The sequence below is a fragment of the Triticum dicoccoides genome, chromosome 3A (assembly GCF_002162155.2).
Source record: "Triticum dicoccoides isolate Atlit2015 ecotype Zavitan chromosome 3A, WEW_v2.0, whole genome shotgun sequence".
In the NCBI taxonomy this organism is placed as follows: Eukaryota; Viridiplantae; Streptophyta; class Magnoliopsida; order Poales; family Poaceae; genus Triticum; species Triticum dicoccoides.
Window position 1 is genome coordinate 647,030,950 of NC_041384.1, and position 7,136 is coordinate 647,038,085.

At 45.5% G+C, this 7,136-nt stretch overlaps 1 pseudogene; it reads left to right on the plus strand.

Moving 5' to 3' along the window:
* The first annotated feature begins 659 nt into the window (after nt 1-659).
* LOC119269902 lies at nt 660-2,733 on the plus strand (annotated as a pseudogene).
* The last annotated feature ends 4,403 nt before the right edge of the window (nt 2,734-7,136 follow it).

Consider the following 7,136-nt stretch of genomic DNA (forward strand, 5'->3'; position numbering starts at 1 on the left):
AACTCCTAACATAGTTAACTCTCTAAACCTAGACCTTCTCTAAGCCAACACAACACTAATTTCCTTGTTAAATTACCTGCTTGCCGGCCGGCCGGCCGGCCGTGACTGAATTTCTGTTGCCTTGGTGCAATGTGCTCCCGTCAACAAGACTTTAGAATTTAGCAGGAAAAATAGTATGTCCTCTATTGGAGGGACTCTCCGTTTTAAACGCGTTGCTCCCGTTCAATCTTTGCAGGCGGTGGCCTCTGCTTTGGCTGCATCAACTGGTGAGTTTTCCGAAACACATCATCTTGTAGTACTTGAAATCAACAAAGCAAGTAAACATGTCTTCTTATTTTCCTTTTTGAAGGCTGCTTTGTAGTGTCTCCATGTATTGGTCTGGTTTATTTCAATCCGAGTTTATAAGCCACCTTTTTTCCCCTCTTTATAGAGTTTGTTGAGCTGTGCCCTCAGCGAAACCCTTCTGTACTTCGTGTGTGTTCGTGTGTGTGTTGACTTGTGTGTGTTGTGAACTTGGTTTGGACCTTGTGGCTGTGGTGGTTTGCTTTATCTATAAAGCGGGGCGAAAGCCTTTTTTGGTTAACTGTTCTTACACATGTTTTGGTCAGGTGGCGCCCGCATTGGAATTAACAAGTTGCAGCTTTTGGCCCGGCAGAGCCATGGCTGAGGATACCAAGTTCCTCCTTTTGTTTCTCCTCTTGAACAGCTCAACATTGTGTTTTAGTACTGAACATGATATCCAGTGTCTGAAGTCTGTGCAACAATCAGTGATTGATCCCTTGGGTGTACTCAAATCCTCTTGGAACTTCAGAAATAACACCGACGGTTACATATGCCGCTTTACTGGTGTGGTATGCTGGCACCCCGACGAAAACAGGGTTCTCTCTCTGCGACTCAGCAACCTAGGACTTGAAGGCCCATTTCCCCAAGGTCTTCAAAATTGCACAAGCATGAGTGGCTTGGACCTGTCGTCTAACAACTTTTCAGGATCCATTCCCTCTGGTATTGCACATCAGATACCGTATGTGACATCTCTGAATCCCTCATACAATAACTTTTCAAGTAAATCCCAGAGAGTATGGCAAATTTGGCATACCTGAACATGGTCAACCTTCAACATAACCAACTCGGAGGTCAAATTCTAGAGCACTTCAGCATGCTCGGTCGGTTAACCTCGTTCAATGTTGCAGACAATTTGCTATCAGGGCATATCCCCACTTTTGCACAGGACTTCTCACCTTTAAATTTTGCCGGTAACCGGGACCTTTGTGGTGCACCATTGGACGAGTGCCCCAGGAGTCGAAGATGGATGCTGGTACCAATCAAGCTACGCAGGATCAATGAAGAGTTTAGTATCGGAGCGGCTGTCGGGTTTGTCCTAGGGTTCATGGTGGCCTTCTACTTCCACTTGTACTGCTGTGAGAGGCTCCTTTCTTATGTCTTCCGCACATGATCCACATGTTCTGGAACTTTTGTCTGTCATGAACTACCAGGGGCCAAATTAGCACTTTGAAATAAAATTTTAGGTTGGTTTCTCTTTCTGCATGAATAACTTAGCTTTTTTTCACCAGATATGTAACTTATATTAGTAAGTGTGGTTGCTTTGGTTGTAATGCATATTTCAACTCTTCTAGAACTTTGTTGTTTCCAGCCTGCTCCCTGCTTATGCTCAATATATGCCAACCATCAACTGGATCTTAAAAAAACTCTTCTAGAATGATTATTTCAACCTTTAGCATGATTAACTTGTAGAACGATTTACTAGCCGTTTCTGAGGACAAAGACCTTTTTATGATGGCGTCTACACGGCTGGAGCGTACAGCCAGGGAGGTTTTCTCCCTCCATGGATGGCGGTGTGATCTCCGTATAGGATCTGCCCCACCCTAGACTGGATTGATTTATTTTTATTGCAAAACTATGTTTATTTTTTGGTCGTTTGGACTTGTTGGCTATGTATATCATGTTATGCAGAGTCCGGCCATTTTTTAGATACGATTGTATCACCTTGATAAATCAATTCAATGAAATGTCCTTTATCAAAGGAAAAAACTAGCCTTTTCTAGGATTCTATAAGCTAGATCGCTTGGCGCCGCCGCTCCCTCCTCCACCACCTGAGCCGCATTAGCTCCTCCTCTGAGATGATGCCCTTGTTGTTTTTATTCTTTTAGGGCTTGTTGAGCCGGACCCTTAGCAGAACTTTATTGTACTTTGTGTTGTGCTACCTGTGTGCGTGTGTGTGTTTGTGGACTTATGTTGTACCTTGTGGCCGTGGTGGTTTGCTTTATTTATAAAGCGGGGTAAGAGCAACTCCAACGGCCCGACCCAAATGGACGGCGATTTCGTCCACTTTTTGTCCGTTTGGGTCGGCCAGACGGACACGGATGTCTGCTTCCGCATTTGGGTCGGCGCGTGCGCCCAACGCTGACCTGAATCTATTTTTGACGGTGCAAAAAAATAATGAACGCATGCATATTAAAAAAGAGAAACATCATTAATTAAACATTAAAGCCGGCCACGAAGGACGGGGAGAGTCCACGCGTCCACGTTTGCATTTAAAAAAATAAAAACAGCCTAAAATACGAGGCGGCGCGCTGCCCTAGGCATCCTCGTCGTCGTCCTCGGGGTCCGTGAGGTCGATGAGCGTCGGCGCCGGCCTAGCCCAGGCGAACGCCGTGTTCCAGAGCGTCGTCATGTCGGGCTGTGCCTGTTGGGGATCGTAGCAGAAATTTAAAATTTTCTACGCATCACCAAGATCAATCTATGGAGTAATCTAGCAACGAGGGGAAGGGGAGTGCATCTACATATCCTTGTAGATCGGTAAGCGGAAGCATTGCAAGAATGTGGATGAAGGAGTCGTACTCGTAGCGATTCAGATCGCGGTTGATTCCGATCTAAGCGCCGAACCATGGCGCCTCCGCGCTCAACACATGTGCAGCCCGGTGACGTCTCCCATGCCTTGATCCAGCAAGGGAAGAAGGAGAGGTTGGGGAAGACTCTGTCCAGCAGCAGCACGACGGCGTGGTGGTGGTGGAGGAGCGCGGAACTCCAGCAGGGCTTCGCCAAGCACTACGAGAGACGAGGAGGGAGAGAGGTAGGGTTGCGCCAAGAGGGAGATGATCTCGTGTATCTTGCAGCCCCCAATACCTCAAGTATATATAGGGGAAGGGGAGGGGTTGCGCCCCCATCTAGGGTTCTCTCCCTAGGGGTGGCAGCAGCCCCAAAACCCATCTAGGGTTGCGGCCAAGGGGGAGAGAGGGGGGCGCACCTAGGGTGGGCCTTAAGGTCCATCTGCCCTAGGGTTTGCCCCCTCCCCTCTAGGAGGCTCCTTGGGCCTTAGTGGGAGGCGCCCCAACCCATCTAGGGGCTGGTTCCTTCCCACTATTGGCCCATGTAGGCCTCCGGGGCTGGTGGCCCCACCTGGTGGACCCCCAGACCCCTCCGGTGGTCACCGTACACTATCGGTGATGCCCGGAACACTTCTGGTGGCCAAAACCATACTTCCTATATATCAATCTTTACCTCCGGACCATTCCGGAACTCCTCGTGATGTCCGGGATCTCATCCGGGACTCCGAACAACATTCGGTAACCGCGTACATACTTTCCCTATAACCCTAGCGTCATCGGACCTTAAGTGTGTAGACCCTACGGGTTCGGGAGTCATGCAGACATGGCCGAGACAACTCTCCGGTCAATAACCAACATCAGGATCTGGATACCCATGTTGGCTCCCACATGCTCCACGATGATCTCATCGGATGAACCACGATGTCAAGGATTCAATCAATCCCGTATACAATTCCCTTTGTCTATCGGTACGATACTCGCCCGAGATTCGATCGTCGGTATCCTGATACCTTGTTCAATCTCGTTACCGGCAAGTCTCTTTACTCGTTCCGTAACACATCATCCCGTGATCAACTCCTTGGTCACATTGTGCACATTATGATAATGTCCTACCGAGTGGGCCCAGAGATACCTCTCCGTTACACGGAGTGACAAATCCCAGTCTCAATTCGTGCCAACCCAACAGACACTTTCGGAGATACCTGTAGTGAACCTTTATAGCCACCCAGTTACGTTGTGACGTTTGGCACACCCAAAGCACTCCTACGGTATCCGGGAGTCGCACAATCTCATGGTCTAAGGAAATGATACTTGACATTAGAAAAGCTTTAGCATACGAACTACACGATCTTGTGCTAGGCTTAGGATTGGGTCTTGTCCATCACATCAGTCTCCTAATGATGTGATCCCGTCATCAACGACATCCAATGTCCATGGTCAGGAAACCGTAACCATCTGTTGATCAACGAGCTAGTCAACTAGAGGCTTACTAGGGACATGGTGTTGTCTATGTATCCACACATGTATCTGAGATTCCTATCAATACAATTCTAGCATGAATAATAAACGATTATCATGAACAATGAAATATAATAATAATAACTAATTTATTATTGCCTCTAGGGCATATTTCCAACAGTCTCCTACTTGCACTAGAGTCAATAATCTAGTTCACATCGCCATGTGATTAACACTCACAGGTCACATCGCCATGTGACCAACATCCAAAGAGTTTACTAGACTGAATAATCTAGTTCACATCACTATGTGATTAACACTCAATGAGTTCTGGGTTTGATCATGTTATGCTTGTGAGAGAGGTTGTAGTCAACGGGTCTTGCCATATTCAGATCCCTATGTATTTCGTAAAACTTTATGTCATGTCGTAGAGGCTGCTACCACGTTCCACTTGGAGCTATTCCAAATTGTTGCTCCATTACACGTATCCGGTATCTCTACTCAGAGCTATCCGGATAGGTGTTAAGCTTGCATCGACGTAACTTTTTACGTCGAACTCTTTATCACCTCCATAACCGAGAAATATTTCCTTATTCCTTTAAGGATAATTTTGATCGCTATCTGGTGATCCACTCCTAGATCACCTTTGTACCCTCTTGCCAGACATGTGGCAAGGTACACATCAGGTGCGGCACTCAGCATGGCATACTGTACAGAGCCTATGACAAAAGCATAGGGGACGACCTTCGGCCTTCCTCTTTCTTCTACCGTGGTCAATCTTCGAGTCTTACTCAACTTCACACCTTACAACTCAGGTAAGAACCCCTTCTTTGACTGATCTATTTTGAACTCCTTCAAAAACATGTCAAGGTGTGCGTTCTTTGAAAGTATCATCAGGCGTCTTGATCTATCTCTATAGATCTTGATGCCCAATATGTAAGCAGCTTTATCCAGGTCTTCCTTTGAAAAACACTCTTCAAACAACCGTTTATGCTTTCCAGAAATTCTACATTATTTTGGATCTACAATATGTCATCCACATATACTTATCAGAAATGTTGTAGTGCTCCCACTCACTTTCTTATAAATACAAGTTTCTAGCAAACATTGTATATACCTAAAAGCTTTGATCACTCTATCAAAGCATGTATTCTGACTCCGAGATGCTTGCTCTAGTCCATAGAAGGATTGCTGGAGCTAGCATATCTTTTAGCATCCTTAGGATCGACAAAAACTTTTATTGTATCACATACAACCTTTTCTTACGGAAACTGGTAAGAAAACTTGTTTTGACATCCATCTGTCAGATTTCATAATCGAAAAACACAGCTAATGCTAACATGATTCTGACGGACTTAAGCATCGCTACGGGTGAGAAATTCTCATCGTAGTCAACTCCTTGAACTTGTGAAAAGACTCTTTCCCACAAGTCGAGCTTCATAGACAGTAACATTACCGCCCACGTCCGTCTTCTTCTTAAAGATCCATTTATCTCAATGGCTTGCCGATCATCGGGCAAGTCCACCTAAGTCCATACTTTGTTCTGATACATGGATCCTATCTCGGATTTCATGGCTTCTAACCATTTGTTGGAATACGGGCCCACCATCGCTTCTCCATAGCTCGTAGGTTCATTGTTGTCTAACAACATGATATCTAAGACAGGATCACCGCACCACTCAGGAGTAGCACATATCCTTGTCGACCTACGAGGTTCGATAGCAACTTGATCCGAAGCTTCATGATCACTATCATTAACTTCCTCTTCAACCGACATAGGCGCCACAGAAACATCTTTCTGTGTTGCACCACTTTGTGGTTGAAGTAGAGGTTCAACAACCTCATCAAGTTCTATCTTCCTCCCACTCAATTCTTTCGAGAGAAACTCCTTCTCGAGAAAGGACCCGTTCTTAGCGGCAAACAATTTGCCCTTGGATCTGAGATAGAAGGTATACCCAACTGTTACTTTTGGGTATCCTATGAAGATGTGTTTGTCCGCTTTTGGGTCCGAGCTTCTCCGGCTGAAGCCTTAAGCATCGCAGCCCCAAACATTAAGAAACGACAACTTTGATTTCTTGCCAAACCATATTCATACGACATCGTCTCAACGGACTTAGATGGTGTCCTATCTAAAGTGAATGCAGCTGTCTCCAACGCATATCCTCAAAATGAAAACCGTAGATCGGTAAGAGACATCATAGATCGCACCATATCTCATATGGTTCGATTATGACGTCCGGACACACCATTACTCTGTGGTGTTCCAGGCGGCTTCAACTGTGAAACAATTCCACAATGTCTTGAGTGATTGCCAAACTCATAACTCAGAAATTCTTATCGATCAGATCGCAGGAATTTGATCTTCTTGTTATGATGGTTCTTAACTTCACTCTGAAATTGCTTGAACTTTTCAAATGTTTTAGACTAGTGCTTCATTAAGTAAATATACCTATATCTACTCAAATCGTCAGTGAAGATGAGAAAATAGCGATATCCTCCGCACGCTTCAATTCTCATTGGATCACACGCATCAGCATGTATGATTTCCAACAAGTCACTTGCCCGTTTCATTGTACCTGAAAACGGGGTCTTAGTCATCTTGCCCATGAGGCATGGCTCGCATGTGTCAAGCGATTCAAAATCAAGTGACTCCAAACATCCATCAACATGGAGTTTCTTCATGCATCTTATGCCAATATGACCTAAGCGGCGGTGCCACAAGAAAGTGGCACTATCATTATTAACTCTACATCTTTTTGGCGTGAACATGTGTACTACGACGACCGAGATTCAATAAACCATTCACATAGGGTGCATGACCATGAAAGGTAT